Source organism: Aulonocara stuartgranti (genome assembly GCF_965226115.1).
Source record: "Aulonocara stuartgranti genome assembly, chromosome: 5".
NCBI lineage: Eukaryota > Metazoa > Chordata > Actinopteri > Cichliformes > Cichlidae > Aulonocara > Aulonocara stuartgranti.
This window is the reverse complement of record NC_138943.1, coordinates 35,694,629-35,716,485: the sequence shown is the minus strand read 5'-3', so window position 1 is coordinate 35,716,485 and position 21,857 is coordinate 35,694,629. Positions and strand designations below refer to the sequence as shown.

At 40.7% G+C, this 21,857-nt stretch overlaps 1 long non-coding RNA gene across 1 annotated transcript; it reads left to right on the top strand.

Moving 5' to 3' along the window:
* Positions 1-19,562: 19,562 nt before the first annotated feature.
* LOC309707344 lies at positions 19,563-20,241 on the top strand. The gene is made up of 2 exons (XR_014276971.1): positions 19,563-20,039; positions 20,133-20,241. It is a non-coding gene; the product is annotated as an uncharacterized lncRNA (long non-coding RNA).
* Positions 20,242-21,857: the final 1,616 nt, after the last annotated feature.

Genomic DNA, 21,857 nt, shown 5'->3' with positions numbered 1-21,857 from the left:
CAGGAAGTGGAAGCAGAAAGCATATTATAATTCGTAAAGGGTTGGGACTCGATTCAATTATCAATTCTGATGGTCAAGATCATCAAACCATCTAAGGTTTTGCGTTCATCACAGATTGGTCACTCCTCCTTTATTTATTAATTTAAAGAGTAAAATTTAAAGAGTAAAAAAATGTCACTTTTGACATTCCTCACATTTGTTATTATGATCATTATTCTATTTTTAGAGAAGAAAAATGGATGAGTAGCTTCCTTTCACATGATATGAGAAAGTCACACCCTCAGTATTACTTGGCTTGGTGAATTTCTTTATAGCGTGTACTCAATAAATACTATTCTTTGAGAGGGATCACACATCGTCTGTTTTGCTTATTAGACTAGTTTTTGGTTTTAAAAAATGCAGGCAGGCAGTTAACAAATAGCAGAGATAAATGAATCTTGTCAACATTTGTTTGGTCTCATTTATATCCAAAATAAATAGTCAAGTTAGAGCAAATTTGTGTAATGTTCAGCCAATGTTTCAAGGGACAACACTTTTAGTTCATTAACAGGTTTTCGGCATGGGACCTTCCCTCCTGAACTTGTGAGTCTTATTGTCTGATTAGAAAGAAAAATGTTATTAAGGTTTAAAGTTATTTAGAGAATACATTCCCAAAGTCATGACTGCAGCAGCCGGTTTAAAAACCAGAAGCTCCCACAGGGCCCACCCAATCTTCACTCTAAACAAAATACAAGAGAAAACTTTATTTTTAAAAAAGGAAAAGAAAAGAAAAGAACAACAAAAAACAAACAAACATACACATAGTCTCTTGGCTATATATTGCTGATGCTACCCAGTCATATGCAAAGTTTTAAGACCAATGCTGGACCCACTGTCCACTGGGACTTAATACAGAGCGATAAAGGTCAGAGTAATGAATAACATCACTAACAAACCCCTTCCTATTACCATTTTAATTCACTTTAATTCACAAAATATCTAATTGTACATACTTAATGTCAACCTGAACACTGCCGTCCACCTGCAGTACCCTTGTGGCCAAAACCCTGGGAAACACAGCAAAGTAAAGTACAGTAAAGGTTGAGACTGGTCATTCTTCAAAAAACAAACAGCGGATTCTTGTGTTAAAGGGAGATGTTTTGTTGCTCCATTCATCTATATCTTCTAAATGTGAACTCTATAAAATTTGTACCTTTTGTCCAGTGTCGATTTCCATGACCAATAATTTGCATCATACTTGTTATACTTCTGACGAAAAAAAGATGATAACTAAATAAAACTAGTGCACAAGGACAAACTCTGTAATGAAATGTACTGACACCTTCTTCAGCATATAGTTAGGGCTGGATCAGGTGACCCTGAGCCCTCCGTTAGTTATGCTGCAATAGCTGTAGGCTGCTGGGTGATTCCCATGATGCATTGAGTGTTTCTTCTTCAGTCGCCTTTCTCATTCACTATGTGTTAATAAACCTCTCTGCACTGAATCATGCGTATTATTAATCTCTGTCTCTCTCCCACAGCATGTCTTCATCCTGTCTTCCTTCTCTCGCCCCAGCCAGTTGCAGCAGATGGCCCCGCCCCTCCCTGAGGCTGGTCCTGCTGGAGGTTTCTTCCTGTTAAAAGGGAGTTTTTCTTTCCTGCTGTCGCCAAAGTGCTTGCTCATATGATTGTTGGGTTTTTCTCTGTATGTATTATTGTAGGGTCCACCTTACAATATAAAGCACCTTGAGCGACTGTTGTTATTTGGCGCTATATAAATAAAATTGAATTGAATTGAATTGAATGTTTTAGTTTGATGCCACATGTCACGAGATTCAAAGCTTTAAGAAAGCTCAGTTTTTGTCTGGTAGCTCACAGAATGTTTTGGTCAGTACTTTTTACACTTTTTACTTTACTAAAAAGAATGTAAATGCCTAGATTATGACGAATTTAGCCTTTTAACAAAAACTAAACTAAAAAGTTTTAGTCAAAAGACTAAGAAAAGACTAGAAATAAAACTAGATTAAAATTTGCCGTCAAAATGAACATTGCTTTCATCCTTCCAATTTGGTCCATTGTTTGTTTACTTGAGTCAAAATGAAATACTATTCCAATAGTTTCTTGGCCTTTAATTCAACTTCCACGTTTTTGTGGCTGCTTTGATTAGGGGAGTGGCTTATTCAGAGAAATGTGTGTCACCGGGGTTTTGTGGTCATCTGAAGGTATATATGAACCCCAACAATCATGCTGGGTTCTTCTCCAGGTTGTTTGATATTTGTTTTAGTTCTTGTGTTACTTACACAGCAACGTTTCACATGTTTCTAATGATATATTTAACTTCTTAATTTTGGACTCTACATGCTTTAAATTCAATTATATAATCACAAGGACAGTTGCCTCAAGGTGCTTCATATTGTAAGGTAAAGACCCAGCGATAATACAAAGAAAACAGAGAAAACCCAACAATCAGATGGTCCAAGCTTGGAAACCAATGCCAGTGTTTCCCAACCACTGTGCTGCGGCACATAGGTGTGCCGTGAGAAATGATCAGGTGTGCCATGGAAGATCATTTGGTTCCACCTGATTAGTACTCTAAGCGATTGGCATGAGTAACGGGCAGAACAATTACATTCTCTTCCACTAGAGGGCAGTACCTGATCTAATTTAATGGGTTGCCAACTGCCAGTAAAACAGAAGACGAAGAAGAAATTACATAATAGTCATGCTGTGAAACGATGCAGCAATAGATAAATATTTGAAAAGAAAAAGTAGTCAGTCTGACCTGGGTCCTGGAGAAGATTCGGACCCAGATGAAGGCCCTAGCATGAGTGGTGATCAGAAGAAAGGTATACAGGGGACAAACTGAGCCTATTGCACTATGCCTGGTGCACAGGGAAAAATTATCCATATGCTTTGTGTGACATTTTTGTTTGGTGATGTGTCGTGTGATTTTTCTAGTGTGAAATATGTGCTGTGGCTCCAAAGGTTTTCCGAAACACTGCCCTATGGAACTCTAAAATTAACCTCGGTGTGTGAAGAGGTCTCCCCGTTTTCTACAGAGAAAGGGGAATGACATGCAGGAAATGGTTTGGATTAGAGTGAAGGCTTGAAACTAATCTCAGGAGAAACGTTGTAGCCTTAATATTTAAATTTCGTTGTTTTGTCTGCACATCTTTTGCTCATTGTTACTGGTAATATGTAAGCCATGAAAGCTGCCATTCATATTAACTAAAGTCCTCAAACCAGTGGGTGACATCATGCGAAAACACGATGACACCAGCACTCTTTGTAGACCGATGCTTTCAGCCTGCTCTGAATATATGAGTGAACATTATTACTGCTCTTGAATTTCATTAGGAAAATCTCTTGTTTTGTGAGTCAATTTCTCCACAAGGAATACTTTATCATTTGGTTTCGAGAAGCATCACACATCATTCGTTTTGCTTACTGCCTTCACTTAAACAATAATTTAACTGCAGGGAAAAGGACAGTGAAATTCAGATCATTTCTGTTGTTGTGATAAAAGTACACCATATAACTTTGCTCATATTGTAAAGGAGATGTAATGTTTTATATCTCAAACTATTTTAATTGACAGTGGGACAGTACTGTGCTATAATGCAGCTTGAGATTTTTTTCTTGGACTTTTAGTTGAGAGAGCAGAGACAGAGCACAATTTATATTCAGTCAAACAATGCCTTTCTGTCCATCCAGGCTGCTGTAAACATCATCTGATTCTCAAAGCCAGGCAGTGATGAATCACGAAACACTGCCTTTATGGGTGTTTGCCTTGCTATCCTGCCAGCCCTCTGTTGTGGTTCTTTCACTCGCCAAACCAAACCTCATGCAATATGCAAATCATCAGTGGATAAATTGTAGATCACAAATGGAGTCTGGCTATAAAACAGGACATAAAGCAAAACTTTTAACAGAAAACATAAATCCAGCTAGCATCCTAACATCTATGTATTATCATATGCTGACAAACAAAACAAAATAAACACAGGAGCCTCTGAGGAAGAGATGCTTTACTTTTGGAAACCTGGTTTCCTTATTTTGGTTTAGAAATTCTGATCTCACACTGACTCACTGAGTGAAGAAAAGTGAAGCCCAAGTGTAAGTGAAGGAGACTGTAATGTGGATGTTGCTTTGGTAAGAAACATACTTGTGTTTGAGGTGTGACACACATGTAGTAACTTGTTATGTTGCAAATTGTTTGGATGTAATTGGGAAACAAGATCATTTATTGCATAAAATACTGCTGATTCTTGCGGAGAGTAGCTGATTGTGGCACTCAGTACACCCAACCAGCAAGGAAAAATCATCAGTGTCAGTTTGCAGCTTCACACTCCTCATTCATAAAGTGCTCTAAAAACCAGAACATTATAGCTAATAGGTGAATCGTCCCTTTTCAATTCTACTAGCCAACTACGAAGAACCACCTACGGCTAAAGAGATTGATTACAAGAAGGCCTATGACTCAATGCCCCACAGCTGGATCCTGGAATGCCTAGAATTGTACAAGATCAATGGGACCCTAAGAGCCTTCATCAGGAACTCAATGGGGATGTGGCGTACAACACTAGAGGCCAACTCCAAGCCCATAGCACAAGTCACAATCAAGTGCGGGATCTACCAAGGAGATGCTCTGTCCCCACTGCTGTTCTGCATAGGCCTGAACCCCCTCAGTGAGATCATTAACAAGACTGGCTACGGATACCGACTACGGAACGGAGCAGTTGTCAGCCACCTCCTGTACATGGATGACATCAAGCTGTATGCCAAGAGTGAACGAGACATCGATTCACTGATCCACACTACCAGGCTATACAGCAATGACATTGGAATGTCGTTCGGACTGGAGAAGTGTAGTCGGATGGTAACAAAGAGAGGGAAGGTAGTCAGAACTGAGGGGATTGAACTACCAGAAGGCAACATTGCAGACATAGAGGACAGTTACAAGTACCTGGGGATCCCGCAGGTGAATGGGAACCATGAAGAGGCCGCTAGAAAAGCTGCAACCACCAAGTACCTGCAGAGGGTCAGGCAAGTCCTGAGGAGTCAGCTGAATGGTAAGAACAAGATCCGGGCCATCAACACGTACGCCCTGCCTGTGATCAGGTACCCTGCTGGGGTAATAGGCTGGCCAAAGGAGGAGATAGAAGCCACTGACATAAAGACAAGAAAGCTCCTTACCATGCATGGAGGGTTTCACCCCAAGTCCAGCACTCTGAGGCTGTACGCTAAGCGGAAGGAAGGGGGCCGGGGACTGGTGAGTGTCAGCACCACAGTCCAGGATGAGACAACGAACATCCAAGAATACATTGGGAAGATGGCCCCAACTGACCGAGTGCTCAGTGAATACCTCAGGCAGCAGAAACCCAAGAAAGAGGAGGAAGACGAGGAACCATCATGGAAGGACAGGCCCCTGCACGGTATGTACCACCGGCAGATAGAGGAGGTGGCTGATATCCAGAAATCCTACCAGTGGCTGGACAAAGCTGGACTGAAAGACAGCACAGAGGCACTAATCATGGCAGCACAGGAACAAGCTCTGAGCACAAGATCCATAGAGGCTGGGGTCTATCACACCAGGCAAGACCCCAGGTGCAGGCTGTGTAAAGATGCCCCAGAGGCAATCCAGCACATAACAGCAGGGTGCAAGATGCTAGCAGGCAAGGCATACATGGAACGCCATAACCAAGTGGCCGGCATAGTGTACAGGAACATCTGTGCCGAGTATAACCTGGAAGTCCCGAGGTCAAAATGGGAGATGCCCCCAAGGGTGGTGGAGAATGACCGAGCTAAGATCCTGTGGGACTTCCAGATACAGACGGACAAAATGGTGGTGGCTAACCAACCGGACATAGTGGTGGTAGACAAACAGAAGAAGACGGCCGTAGTGATCGATATAGCGGTTCCAAATGACAGCAATATCAGGAAGAAGGAACACGAGAAGCTGGAGAAATACCAAGGGCTCAGAGAAGAGCTCGAGAGGATGTGGAGGGTGAAGGTAACGGTGGTCCCAGTGGTAATCGGAGCACTAGGTGCGGTGACTCCCAAGCTAGGCGAGTGGCTCCAGCAGATCCCGGGAACAACATCGGAGATCTCTGTCCAGAAGAGCGCAGTCCTGGGAACAGCTAAGATACTGCGCAGGACCCTCAAGCTCCCAGGCCTCCGGTAGAGGAACCGAGCTTGAAGGATAAACCGCCCGCAGGGGCGTGCTGGGTGTTTTTATATATATATATATATATATATATATATATATATATATATGTGTATATATATATATATATATATATATGTGTGTGTGTGTGTGTTATTCTACTTTATCTTATTCTATTCCATTATTTTTCTTGATTTTTGCTGCTCTTAACTTTGTACTTTCTGCCGTAACCAAAAGATTTCCCATGTGTGGGACGTCAATCCAGTGAGGTCACGTTCTGTACTGGCACAAGGTGGCTTTAAACATGCTCTAAAATCATTCAGTTTAAACACTTATTTGATGAATCCAGTTTCAGAGACATATACATAGTGTTAGGATATAATTCTGTGATTCAGGTAAAACGATTTCTAGTAGTTTTGGTCAGGTGATCAGTTGCACATCACCTGCATGCACACAAACTGCTGCTGCCAAATCACACATTTCTCAGATATATTGAAATTCCTCACCATCTTTGTTGCAGTACTTTGACACTGGTAATAAGCTCAGGGAGTTACGTTTCCCTCACTCATATTTTTGCATCAATGTTTTACTTATGAAATTAACCTGCGATCACCAATTAATAGTCACAAGGAGCTATGTCAGATGGCCTGTCTTGGGTCGTGCCTGGGTCAGTGGTTTCAATGAGGTGTGAAAAACAGAAGGAATTTTATTTGATTAAATTCTAACACAAATCCCCCTGCCTGCTGGGGGACTAAGGATGCCCCTTTCATTAATAGTGCATATAGTGATATAGTAATGCCATATTTTCATGCTCTGGATCTGATTTCACTCTTTTACTCTCTAGATCTCGCTTTATATTTTCCAGCTCTACGACCCTCTTGCAGAAGATGCTTACACCATCTGGTCTGGTCTGAATCAGTGATAATCACCTTAAAACGCTCAGTAGAAAGCTCCACATTTTCTTTACCATTTTTGGTCACCGTGAACACAATTAAGTCATGACAGAGAATGACTTCTCTGCACTGATCTCTGTCTGAAGAATGATTGGAGATATCCATTGGTGGGTGAAGCACATGAGCAAACACTGATAAGTGCACAGGACTCTTATGGCTGTATGGGGGACATAGTATCTACTTCAGCTGCAGACACAGATGTCCTTATACATTTACACAGTTTCCATTCATTTCCCAACATCTCTGTTCTGCACTATTTACACCAACATTGTTGCATTTGCTATTTTGTTTTAAAATATTGTTAATAGCTGTTCATTTAAACCACTTTACTGAAGCAGGCGAAGTGCTCAGTGAAGGCTCAAATGATGTGTCAATTACACCCTTTATATCAGCGTGCACAGAGGGAGTGTTAACAAAGAAACCTGATAACTGCTGCGATGACAGCCATTATCTGATTGTGGCTTTAGGTTTCGTTAAGCCAGCTCATGCAAAAAGCCTTGCTATCGTTATGGCAAATGCAGATGGACCCAGGGAGCAGAATGCACGGAGGCAGAGTTGCGGTGAAGACAGTTTATTTACAGTGATGGGGAGGTTTTACAAGGACAAAGCATGTACAATAGTGCATGAATGGGGACGCGGAGCCAGGACGTGCAGATGATGGAAGCACACACAGGTAGTGCACTCGATTTGGTACTGTTTATTGCCAAAACCTCCAGACGGAAACAAACCAGACGGGGCGAAATCCTGGGGAGGAAACAAAACTCCTTACAATCACCAGAAATAATCCAACGGCTCCAGCAGGCAGGGGCAGAATTACAGACTCTCCAAAAACGTCAATACTCCGACACTAGTCTTCTGTCAGGTACTCACCTGAAACTGTGAGATGTTACAGTATGAGTGAGTCACTGAACCTGGCACACCTGTTACTCAACAGGTGTGCCAGGTTCAGTGACTCACTGCCCCGCCTACCTATACAAAAAGGGAGGCGCCAATTGAAATCATTGAAATCTGACCTTTGCTACACATGTGTTTACACAATCAGCATCGTTAGATCTACACAATGAGAAATGCAAAATATGTCTTTTCCTTTTAACATCTCACAGTTTTCTCTGGAATGTTTCTAACTCTTCAGATTTGTAAGTTATTTCTATATTTGCTTGATAATATAACACATTTTTGAAGTGGTCTCAGAGTTTTCACTCAGCTTGACTTGATTTGTCTGTGTGCCTCATAGAGCAGACGTTATTACCTCTGCCAAAGAGGTCATGTTTTTGGCAGTGTTTGCATGCATGTCATTCTTTCTGTTTGTAAGCATCAAGGCTCAAAAAGTTTTTAATGAATTCGGATCAAACTTTGTAGGAGTGTAATGTTGAAGTGTAACATCCAAATATTCCACTTCTTCAAGGTCAAATAAAGTCAAGCTTTCATAAAATGTCTTTTACCTTTAACACTATGTTTAAAACTCTGCCTTTGTTTGTGTTGCCACCATTTAGGAAATGATACTGATATATGGGGATTCTAAATATCACATTATGGTTTGCATCCAATAATGTCGTTGACATTTGACCTCTAAGCTCATTTTGTTATATTTCACATCTGTTTTCAGTCAAGTTGCCTTCAAAATGTTTTATATCTCTAAAAAAACTGTTGTCAAAAGAAAGAAAGAGGTAGAAATTTTCTGTAGTGTAATATTATATACTAAGCTCAAGTTATTCATTCCCAGTCATTTACAAATCAGTACATCTCATCCATTATCTACATCTACATAATATTTGTTTAATCAAAGCAAACATCTGTCATGCTACGCTTATTTTACTGCACTACAAACTTCCCTAAAGTGCATTTCAGAAGAACAAAGAAAACTAAATTAATAGATATAAAATACAATACCCTTAAAAATTCCCTTTGAAGTAAGTACTGCCCAGAGCTTGAGCCACTTCAGTTTGTGCTCTCGGAGCACTTCTTGTTCCCATTAGTGTTGCTGCTGCACATCAGAAAATAATATATGCAAATACAGTGGACTAATGACATTTCACTGGGCTAAAGAGAGGTGAACTTACTCAAATCTATAAAGATATGGGCTATTTACAAAAGTCTTTCTTGGAGCAAGAATCCCTGTGTAAGGAATTGCTCCAACACACGTCTTTGGCTCAAGATACTGGTATACTGTTTGGTATATTGATTTTCTAAAGACCACACTAATACCATGGACAGTTTGGAGATATTTTACACAATAAGTAATAAATCTGAGCACGGTAAGGACAAGCAAAGGCTAGCACCCTGTTTCCTGTGAATGACTGTTTCTGCATATCAAATAGTCAGCTAGACATAGACAGACTTCATTTGATCCCACGCTGGGAAAAATCGTATGGTTACATTGTCACCTTGGTTCTCTGAGTGAGAGACTACCTCTCCACTCCGTTACATATATGTACGGGGTATGATGCCACGACCAAGGGGGGTCATACCCCGTACATATGGAATATGTAACGGAGTGGAGAGGTAGTCTTGATGTCATAGAGAACACGTGTTATTGCAGCACAAAATGGACCAAGATTTTTCTTTTTTATATGTACATAAAGTGCAGTAGTGTGATACTAATATGCAAGTATTTTTAAACAGTATTGTTTATGTGTGGATGTTGTCCAGTCTGACTACCGATGATATGAAATTCCTGGGTGGTTGTTTCCTCAAGAAGTCAATCACCATCTCCTTCTCATTGGTCTTCTTACTGGTGCTGATGTGGAGGTAGTTGAGTTCACTCCAGATGACAAAGTCATCAATGATTAAACTATGCTTGTTTAGCTTGTGAATAAAATGGAGCCGAAGTGTAACTCAGTGTGGTTTAGCTGTAAGAACGTGGTTGGTGTTAAGAGATGAATTCTTCAGTCAGACTGTGGAACGTTTCCTGAGCTAACAACAGTGGCTGATGTCCTCACTGTCCTCACTCGCTGTATATTTCCTAGTGAAGAACTGAGGCTCTTTCCCTTCTCATTATAATAAACATGATGGCGTTAGCAGAAGCCACAAATGATGAACAATGTTTCCCTCTTTTAGCTTTTTTGTTCATTTATCCTTGTTAAAGACAATTTTAATGATGATTACCATGGTAACATCAGTCTTAGATACCATATTACTTGGCTAACTCAGGTCAAATTATTTTATCATTAAATTAATTAGTCTATATTTTAATCAACCTAACTTGAATTAGATTAAGTCACCACCAAGCTTTTTGAGATGTTTTGTGGCAATGATCTGTAACAGTTGGTTGTTCTTGTGCAGCTGTGAGAAAAAACTGACTTTGAATATCATTTAGCTTTAAACCAGCTCACAGCATTCTGTTCATGGCGGCGCACTGTCACTGTCCTAGGATTTAAATTGTGTGCCCTAGCATGTACCCATGCCTCCCACAGGAGCCTTGATCACTGCCACTCACAGCACAATGGTCCTGACAGAGAATATGCTGTGGAGCCACGGGAGGGAGTGGTAGACCCCCACAGCACGGACATCAATACGCTGTCACAGCGTGCACCCAATTTCCTCTTATCCAGCCACACATCTGACAGCTGCTCCCACGTCACCACAACACTCTCATTCCTGACAGGAGAGGAGCGCAACACAAAGAGACGCCACTCTGTAGGGTTTTCTTCAGACAAGAGTTCAGGCAGTGTGTTTCATCATAGCTGCAGCATGGATCATGTTTTGACCCGCGGCAGAATTATCTTTCTTCATCAAACAGAATTAAAGATGTGTAAGGCAGTGATCCTCTGGCCCAAACCAAACAACAACAAAAACAAACAAATATGAATTGTGATTTAATAAAAGTGTGCAATAAAAAAGTAAAGAAGCTTAAAGGAAGTTTTCTTTGGGGTTTTTTGCTAAATATAATAAACAGCTGAAGGTTGTGTATTAAACTATTTACTACCTAGAGTAGTAAATAGTTGCCATGTACAAAAAAAATGCCAACATGAATAGAAGAATTACAATAATGGATGTTTCTGGGACATGCTTTTCTTAGCAGAACTTATAGTGCACGATTGCCTCCACACAAACGTTTGCATGTAGTCCTGGATGAAAAAAGGGTGACCACAAACTGCACACTGATTGGCAAGAGCATACTCTGGATTGTTTTTGTCAGCGGACATTTAGAATAACCAACATTCACAAAATGGACAACTGCGCCTGTAATGTCCAGTGAGTCCTCAGGAAAGTGGTCACAGAGGTCAAACAAGAGGAGCCCATTTTACATGTTCTTCCAAATATTTGATGCTGACTCCTGGTAGCAGTACATAGCTAAAACATGGTTCTGGGTGTTGAAGGTAGTTATGCCAAATATCAACTTTCAAGCTTGTTTTGTCTATTTTTACCCTATATACTATATTCTGTGTATATCTGCAGATGTTTGAATAAATTGCTACCCCTGTTTCTCATTTAACTAGTTAAATACTTTTTTAGAAGTGAGACTTTAGCACAGTACGATATGTGTCAGAGTGAGGCTTGTTCCTAAACACCATGTGTCAATAAACAATGTAGAACAGGTTACAGAGAAACAAAACCCAGGAAAGAAAGACTCCACCCAGACAAGCTGAGAATCACCAGCCTACCCTAACCCTTACCTTATCTACCAGGTTATATTATACTTTTATTTAATTAATTATTATTATAATTATTTATAAAACGCCAGATCAGAACTTGAGTACTCTGGTCAGGGCGCTTTACATTGCATTTACATTACAGCTAATTTACTGCTTATGTATTGAGGTTCGAGTACCTAATTACACCACCATCTAAAAAACTAAACATGGACAGAAATCAAGCTACGAGATAAATAAAAAACCTGTACTGCACACAAAGGCTGAAGACTTAATGTAGACTAAATGTAACTCAAGTTATAAACACAGACAGTTAATGAGTGAGCGAACATGGCTGGATATGCACAGTGAGCTTACTGGGAAAACAGACATATGGTGTGAACAAACAATCAGGAAATGTGGAAGCAGAACAAAGGCAAGCGAGTATAAACTGCAATCAAACAGAGGAGAAGCTTTTCAACTCTGTATAACTGAAAGAAAAGTATCACTGACAAACAGACAAGCGAGTACAAGTCAGGAGGGAAAGATGGAACTGAAAACCAAGAAATATTCAAAGACTGTAACAGGATGCAAACTTCACTGAATCACTGAACACTTTATGTGCAGTTTATAATTTCAATAAATGAACACATTTAGAACACGATGGTTCTAAATGCACAAATATGCAAACATATGTAAAAGCATCAGCATGTCACTGCATTGACCATATTAGGCATTTTAGCATGAAGTTGATATGAAGATCCCAACCATACCGTCCTATTGTAGGAGTCAAACAATTATTATTTAATAGACTATTCCCTCCATGGTCGCGGATAAGGTCATAATGTTTGAAGCTATCACACCAATAAGTTTAGCAGCTATAAATAAACCTAATGATGGTATTAATGAATAGGTGGCAGGTGGGCACACGTAGTCATTTCATGTAGATGTTCAATTCAAATCAATACTCTCAGGAATACAGATTCATGTAAAAGGGAAAAGCACCTGTAAAACAGCAAATATGATCTTGACCTTGATCACGAATGGGATGAAGACCCATTAGTGATCTTTGTGTGTACGTTTGATTAAATTCTGACCAGTGATGCAGAAGAATCAGTGACTCTTGTGAACTGTCGACAAATGATCTGGTGGACAGTGGACACTTCACCTTGGGAGGAGCTCATTAGTCCTTTGGATGGCTGACCTAAAGATGTTCATTTATTATTTAAAGTGGGCTTTGTAAAAATGGAAGAGACATTTTGTTGTATCATATAATAAATACTGGAATAGATGCTATTCTTCTTGTACTTGGAGTTGAATTTAGATGAAATACTCCATTCCAAAAGCAGAACCTGTCATTATGAAAACCACAGCTGTTACTAATAACATTAACAATGGCTCTGTTCTGTTCAAATGTCCCTGTAATCCATTACAGCATGACAGCGAGACGTGAGCTATAGCCCCTGAAACTAAAATAGCCGTGTGGATTTCAGCCATTAATCATTATATTATTTTGATGTAATTGTGACATTTGCACTGTAACATTTAAAACATTCCTTCTGGTGTGGGGGAAGAAAAAAACATTTACAGCTTTGACATTACTGTAACGGTGTACATGGTATAAACTGCTTTTTAATAGTGAACTGATGCACAGGGAGGGAAAAACTGCTGGTTGCTTATAACAGGTCTTGATGCGTTGCGGGAACTGAAAAAACAAATGAAACATACAAACTTGCCGTCTTACTTCATGGTTAACTTCATTTCTGTTGTTTCCAGTAGTTCCAGATATTTCAGAGAGCACTCAGTTTTGATTAAAATAGGTCTTGAGACATAACAGTTTGCTTTTCACGTTGACTGTGCATGTGTCACTGTTGTTTTAAGGATGTTTTCTTTTGCTTTACACAGTGATGCATGATGTTGAGCCTTGAGTTGTAATCAAACAGCAAGTGTAGCCAATTATCTGTGATGGCCATTAAACTGGAAAGATGGATTACCAATTATTAATGACACTAGTGGGCATTCAGCTCTTCAGTCCCCAAATCTTGATGTACTAAACACCATGAATCTTGGTTAGAACTATTTTTTATTTTCACGCTGGAGTTCATGTTCAATGGGAAAAACCAAACGCAGACAAAAACAGGATGCCAAAGGACAAGGCATGTTGACTGGTACTGAAATAGCAAGAAAAACTATTCTCACAAAAGGTGGCAGAATAAATTTGATGCTACATGGAGCCAGCGAAGCATAATAAGGCAGATACACATACAGTGGATCTAAAAAAGTCCACTCAAGGAGGTGAGGAGAAGGGTAATGAAGATTTTTCAATGCGTTATAGATATACCATGGAACATGGTTTTACAGTAATCCACAAGTGAAGAACTAGACATCCCTCCAAAACTGATGAAAAGAAAAGACTAAACCTGTTCAGGGAAGGTACCCAAAGGCCTACATGTGACAGCAGCCTCAGTATTTTAGGGTTTCAAGATGGAAGCAAAACATCCATACACAACTAAACCATACAAAGCTACACATCAAGTCTTTCAAGGCTTTAAAAGCAGCAAATATGTTCAGGTTAATTTTGGGGGCTATAATGGTATACTAGGAGCAACGGAGCAAAAACATTTCTACATATCACCAAAAGAGCAACCTGCCAATGGTGAAGCATGGTGGTGGCAGCATTAAGCTTTGGGGATTTTCTTTAGCTTAAACTGAAATTTTGATGAATGGTGAGCAGTGAGGACACAGTAATGACGTGGAAAAAGACTGAAAAAAGAGAATTAAACTAAATGTTGGTGACCTGGTTGTATTTTTTCCAGTGTATGGTTGTCCGACTGATTTTACTTCATTTAAATTAGCTCAGCCCAATCAGACCTGACCAGTCAAACCATCGTATAGTAAGAATTATACAAAACGACTGTTTTCCTTTTATGTAGTGTAAAGATATACCAATACAGTATAACAGACTGAGATGAGAAAAATACAGCTCCTCAATATGTTTGCTTTGTACATCCAATCAGTCTATTGTCATTGGAAAGAAATGTCACTGATTAAAGAAAAGCATTTGGTTTTATTTGGCAGGTCAGGCCAGCCTGTCAGTAAGAAGCCTGTGTTTTTGATATGATGCTTTTTAATGACTGCAACAGAATACCATAAAAAGTGCCCCAAATCTTCCCGTTATCTGGAAGCTTTACTCTTTGCAAATCCAGTTTGCCAAAAAATTCCCCATCGAAGTGTGCAGGATCTTCATTGGCCAGAATTTGGAGGCATTTGAGTGAACAAGGGGTCGAAGGTCACTGAATAAACTGCTCTCCATTATGGACAGTAAGTTTTATTTTCTATTTTACTTTAACTTAGTTTATATTAAAAAATCTGTCGGAATACCTCACATTATAAGGCTTTCACCGTGGCCTGTGGTTTTAACAATGTAGCCTACACTAGCTTTATTCTTTATTTTGCTACTTTATCCTGCTTGCAGTTGTGCAGAAGAGCAGACCAAGATTCCACCACAGTGATGTGAAACACTCATAGCCAGTTATCACAAACACTTGTTTGCAGCTCTTGTTGCCAAAGGTGGCACAACCACTTATTACGTTTAATGGGCAATTGGTTTTTCACATAGGGTCAGCTAGCTTTGGATAGGTCTTTTTTCCTTAAATAAAAAATATCATCATTTGAAAACTGTATTTTGTGTTTAGTTGAGTTACCTTTGTCTAATATTACAGTTTTGTTTTTTTTTAATCTGAAACAGGAAAGTGTGACAAATGACTTGTTCCACTGACTCATAAAAAGGAAGAGATGCCACTAAATTTAATGTGGCCTAATAAAGACAGTACAGTGCTCCAGCCAAAAGTGGTTAATGGACTCTGCTGGAAACTGAATTTAGTTATTTCTCCTGCAAAACAATAAAGAAAATTTACTTTATTCAAAATAGATAACAGCGCTGGGTGATTCAATTATTGAGTGACTACACAAGCAATTTGATAATAAAACAATAATAAAAATTGTTCTCTCTTAATGTAAATGATTTCTCATTACACACTTACACTGAAGTGCTTCAGTTCTTGGCATTTAATTACTTTTTTAAATTTGGTGTGAAAGGCTTGAACACGAAGCTAAATAGAATCATGATTATATGAAAAATGTGCCAAATGGTCATTTTGTGATCTGTGAGTCATGCAGTCAGGCCTGGTCTTAGCACAGTGGGAAGTGCTAATGAAAATATACATTGAGTGTGTTCATGTGTGTGCGTGTGTGTGATTTTTCTCTCTGTGTGAGCTGAACGGGATCAGTGAGAGTTTGTGTTGCAATCCTATGTTTTGAGAATCTACGAAGCCATGGGACTTCAGTGTGTCATAGTCCTGATTCGTATTTCACAAGGAAAATCAATCACGCTAATGATAATCACCGTGGAGGAACCTTCCGATGGGTGCGAGCTGTTCGTGTTCATTCAAACTAATCCATAATGTGGCATAGCTTCCAGCTAACAGCCTTCTCTTTCATTCATCAGTCACTAACCATTTGGGCTGGGCCTGTGTTGTGATTGATTGTGTTTATACTTTGTGCCTGCTGTGTGACTGATGAAGTGAAATGTGTGTGCACCGTTCATGTGCACTCTATGCATGCTGCACACAGAATCAGTGGTACAGTTGGAGCTGCTCTGAGACACAAGTTTAAAGAAATTGAAACTTTTCAGCCTACAAACCAAAGTAATCCTGCTCTTTCAATTTCAGTTGTAATCACCTTTAGTTGGTCACCAGTTCTCTGTAAACAAGTTTGTTGCCTCTTGAAGACTAATGTTAGCCTAGTAGAGGCATTGGCTGGAGGGACCAGGTTATCTATTTGTTGGGAAGCACTAATGTAACAAAGTGTTCTGCAGGTTACCTCTGTGGCGGCCATCTTGTTTTCCCTGTAAAGAGGAGGCCTGCCTCAATTGCAGCTCTTTTATAGGCCAGTCTGAATTGAGAAGGCGTGGTCTTTAGAGTATTTAAAGTGGGCAGGAAATGGATTGGGGGCAATTTTGAAAAGATAGAATAGAATAGAATAGAATTCAACTTTATTGTCATTGCACATGCACAGGTACAGGGCAACGAAAGATGCTGTCTGTATGTGCATGATATTGGCATGAGACAATAAAGTAATTACTTCAGTTAAGATAGAGTGAAGACTGATGTTTCCCTCACCACACCTCTCTGCGTAACAGTGATGTAGGAGTGGGATTTGGTTATGCCTGTGAATGAGGGAGAGAACACGCTGAGTGAGGGGTGTAGGATGTGGAAGAAACCGTGGGACATGGAAGAAAGAGAAGGAGGACTAACAATTGAGCCAGGTCCACCACCTGAAGGAGCAATGGCTGATGAGGATGATTTTGAACCAGTAGTACGACCTAAGCAGACTGCAGTTGGTGTCGTGAGTAAAGAACTTTCTGAACCAGATATCTTTGATGAAATTAGAGAATTTATGCGGCATTCCAAAAGAACAGAAGCAATACTGTTTGAACAGATTAAACAACTGAGTGACAATATACCAACATGATGTACATTCTGAACTTCAGCCTTCTGTCCAGAGTGACATTTCTACAGCAGCTGTTTTCCCAAAGCAAGAGGCTGGGCAACTGGCTCCACTATCAGCTGTGCAGCCACCTCACGGAGCCACTGAGCACCAAGCTGAGCTGCCTCCTCCATCTCAACCACTGCATGCACAGCCTCAAATGCATGTTGTTCAACCTGCTCCAGTGCAGAGAGCAGACAAACACCGTGGAGGTGAGCCAAGAATACCTGACTTCAGGGAAGGTGAGGATTCTGAAAGTTTCTTTGTACGATTCAAATGCATAGCTAAAACGTGGGGATGGCCACAAGTGGAATGGGCGGCTAGAGTGGTCACGTTATTGACTGGAAAAGCCCTTGAAGCTTATGCTGGCATGGATGAAGAACAGTCTGACTCTTATGAGGCCATTAAAGCTGCAGTGTTATCCAAGTTTAATGTAACAGAGGAGACCTACAGATACCGGTTCCGGAGCACCAGTGTACCAGTGGGAGAGAGTGTGCGTGAAACCTACAATCGGATAAAGGGACTCTATAAGCATGGATGCGTCCTGACAGTCGGAGCAAAGAAGAGATTGGCGAAACCATTATTTTGGAACAGTTTCTTCCCGCGCTGCAGCCAGACGTCTGCACATGGGTGAAGGAGAACAACCCAAAGACAGGAGAGGAAGCTGAACGTTACCTAGCTGCTCATCGTGAACCTTTAAGTCAAAGATGACTGTGGGGAGACCAAGGTTTGTGGAGGTAAAACCTCCAGGGGTGACTAGTGTTGAAAGCTTGGACACTAGGGGTGGTAAGAAGCCTATACATCGCAGTCAAAGGTACAACCTCATTTGCTATTACTGTCAGCAGCCTGGTCATAAAGCTTCTTTATGTCCCCTAAGAAACCAAAGTCAGTAGAGTTGTGTGTAGTTCCCTCCACAGGTCTTGAGGGTGAACTAATGATGGTTTAGTGCCACATAAACATGTGGTAGATGTTTCAATAAATGGCCATACAGTAAAGGCTCTTGCTGACACTGGTAGCTCACAAACCTTGGTTAAATCTTCTATGTTGAGCAATGTATTACCTAACTTTAACAAACCTGTAAATATTACTTGTGTTCATGGGTGTCAAAAAGATTATCCAACAGCAGATGTCACTATTGAAGTTGAGGGCCAAGCATTTATGTTAACTGTAGGAGTGTTGGATCAGTTAGCATATGATGTCATTCTGGGAGAAGACTTGCCAATTTTAGACAGTTTGGTTCACAATAACTCTGAAGCCTATTCCTGTGCTGTTGTCACTTGTTCATTGAAAATGGGTTTAGAACCACTGCCAGATGTAGATGATGACTTATTTGAAGTAAGGAGTAAAATCAGGAAAACAAAACGACAACGCAGGCAGGAGAAAAATAACAACAGGGGTAGGGCAAAACTTCCGGAACCAACCGTACCAATGTCTCCACCTATTGATCTTCAGTGGGAGTTTCCCAATAATTTTAGAGAAAGACAGGAAAATGATCCATCTTTAAAACCTCTCTTTAAGAAAGCATGCAACGTGGACGATGGAAAAGAAAATGCTGTAGGGCTTAAAAGTGTAACTGGAGAACCTTTCATAATAAAGGATAAACTTCTGTATCTAGCAGACATGGAGAAACCCAGACTTGTTGTACCAAAAGAGTACCGATCAGTAATTCTGCATTTGGGCCACACTGTACCATGGTCAGGACATTTGGGACAGGCAAAGACTTATAATCGTGTTGCTCAACGTTTTTACTGGCCAGGATTGTACAAAGATGTGGTTGACTACTGCAAAACATGTCATAAATGTCAGAAAGTGGCTCCCACCAAAATTTCAGACCGAGCCCAGTTGAAAACATTACCAATAATGGATGTAACTTATGAGAGAATAGCTATGGATATCATAGGTCCTTTACCTAAGAGCAGTAGTGGTCATAAATATGCATTAGTCATTTGTGATTATGCCACAAGATATCCGGATGTTTATCCACTGCGTTCTCTGCAGGTCAAACACATTGTTTGATGCTTAGTAGACCTTTTTTTCCAGAGTTGGCATTCCAAAGGAGATCCTGACAGGTCAGGGTACCAGTTTTATGTCACATTTGATAAAGTCTCTTTATGACCAACTTGGTGAAAAAGGTATTCGAACTACTCCCTACCATCCAGAAACGGACGGTTTGGTGGAACTCTACCTCACCACACCTCTCTGCGTAACACTATTTATACGTGTGTGTGTGTGTGTGTGTGTGTGTTACAGAGTATAGCATGGTGGAAAAGGATGGAGAGAATTCCCCACTAAGCTTTTGGGTTGGCATTTCTTTAGATTTTGTTTTGTATTAATTGCATGCTTTTGTGTTTTTTGTGTTTGATGTGAGGTGTGGGCCACACCCATGTGGGAGTGGAGATTCTACTCTAGTCCAGCTGCCAGCTATTTGGAGTTGAATACAGGGAGCAGCTGATTGGGGAGGACTGGAGCCCTTCTCTATAAAGGGGAGAGGAAACAGGAAGTAGGGGTTGTCGTTGTTTTTTTTTTTTTTAGTAGGACACTGGTGAAGCAGGGAAGCCTCGAAGATCCAGGATGAAGTGTGCACATTTTAATGGAAAAGATTTTTAACCTGGCCTGGTTTTGCTTTTAAAATAAACTGAGGATGTTGGAGGGAGGACTCATTCTTATTGGGATGTGAGTGGATGTGCTGGAAGGCAGGAAAACAAACACTGGACTGGAGACTCTCTGTGCCCTTGACAAGGAAACTGGACCAGTTTTGGGGAAGTTCCAGCTCCCAGGATGTGATGTGGAGACCCAGCCTCGAACGAAGTCAGGCCTGAAAAGGTGGGTGGCAAGCCTTTTTGAGGAAGCTGCAGGATTGATACGTTTTGGCTGCTTGTTCTTCCAAGTGACCACCTTTCCCCTGTTTGTAACCAGGCTAACAACCCTGACCGCGGTGGCTTTGGGCCTTGGATTCCTGGCCAGAGTTGTGTCTTCAGCCAGTAGTTTTACCCGGAGAAAGAACAAATAAATCTTGTGTAACCCATTACAGTGTGCGTGTGGTGGTTCGTTACTGGTCAATATTAGAGCTACTACTTTCTTGTACGGAGGCCATTTTGGGCCTTACGTAACATGTGCGTGTGTGTGTGTATGTGTGGACCATATAATGATGTCCATATATATTCATATATTTTATGGACATCATTATATGGACAGATCATAACAATCTAGCATAGCTACACTCAATCAGCAGGATCACAAGACCTGGTTGTCTCTAACGGACTCTCCTGAACAACCTGAGCCCATCACCCTCCCTCATTTATTATGGGTGCCCTTACTTCCGTTATGCCCAGATAGATGAGCCTGAACCAGGAGATTAACTAGCCAACTATTCAATAGTTTGTTCCTATATCAGCCCATTCAAAGGATATCACAAGAGCTCACACAACAAAATTCACCCGGCACCCCTTGAAGAAGACTTTGACCATGTATGATGCTGCTATAAAAGTTGGAGGGCACTGCCCAAAACCTCAAATGAAGCATTTGGCCCGAGATTGGGCCCCCGTGCCAGAGTATGAGTTGTCGCTTTTTTCTTGAGATATCCTCTTAAAAAAAATTGAAAACATTGTCGGCTAAATTTTTTGGGCACTTTGAAATTGAGTGCATGATGACAGAATGATGCCTGATTTTTTATTTTTTTTATTTTTTATGCACAGCAGCCGACACCCGTTCTGCACTTTACTACCAAATTAGTATCTTTTTTTTTTAACAATCATTCAACATCTTTATCACCTGTCTTTCTGAGGATGTCTCTGATTGGAGGCAGTCCTCAATTGATCACTTTTGTGCAGAAAAAGAGTCAGTGACACATCAAATGTATGCATAGCAATACAGTATGACCATCTGCCTATTGTGTTGGTCCCTTGACCCATCACAGATTCCAATACACCTCTGAAGGTGTGCTGTGGTATCTGGCAACCAAGATGTTAGGAACTGATCCTTTAAATCCTGTAAGATGTGAGGCGGGCCCTCCATGAATCAGACTTGATTGTCCAACACAGATGCTGATTTGGATTGAGATCTGGGGAATTTGGAGGTGAAGTCAACCTCAAACTTGTTAAACTAGCAGTACACATTATCATGCTAAAAGTGGCCACAACCATCAGGGAATACCATTTACATGTAAGGGTGAATGCACATTTAGGTGCCAGGTGTTCTGCAGGTAAGCAATGCATACACATCGGCAATCCACATGATCCCGGCCGCCTTCTTCCGTTGCTCCGTAGTCCAGTTCTGATAGTGCCAACAATGTGCATGAGAGCACATTGTTGGCACTATTCAGCATGAATACCCTGACTGGTCTGCAGATACACAGCTCCATATGCAACGAACTGCAATGCACTGGATATTCTGACACCTTTCTATCAGAATCAACATTAAGTTTTCCACAGTTTCAGCCAGAGTAGTTCACCCGTTGGACTGGACCAGAAGGGCCGGTGTTCACTCCCCACATGCATGAGTGATCCTTGGCCGCCCATAACCCCGTAGTTTCCTTTACTTCTGTTGGTTCCTTGAACGACTTTTAATACATACTGACCACTGCAGATCAGGAACACTCCACAGCACTCTCTGACACAGTCATCTAGACATCACAATTTGGCC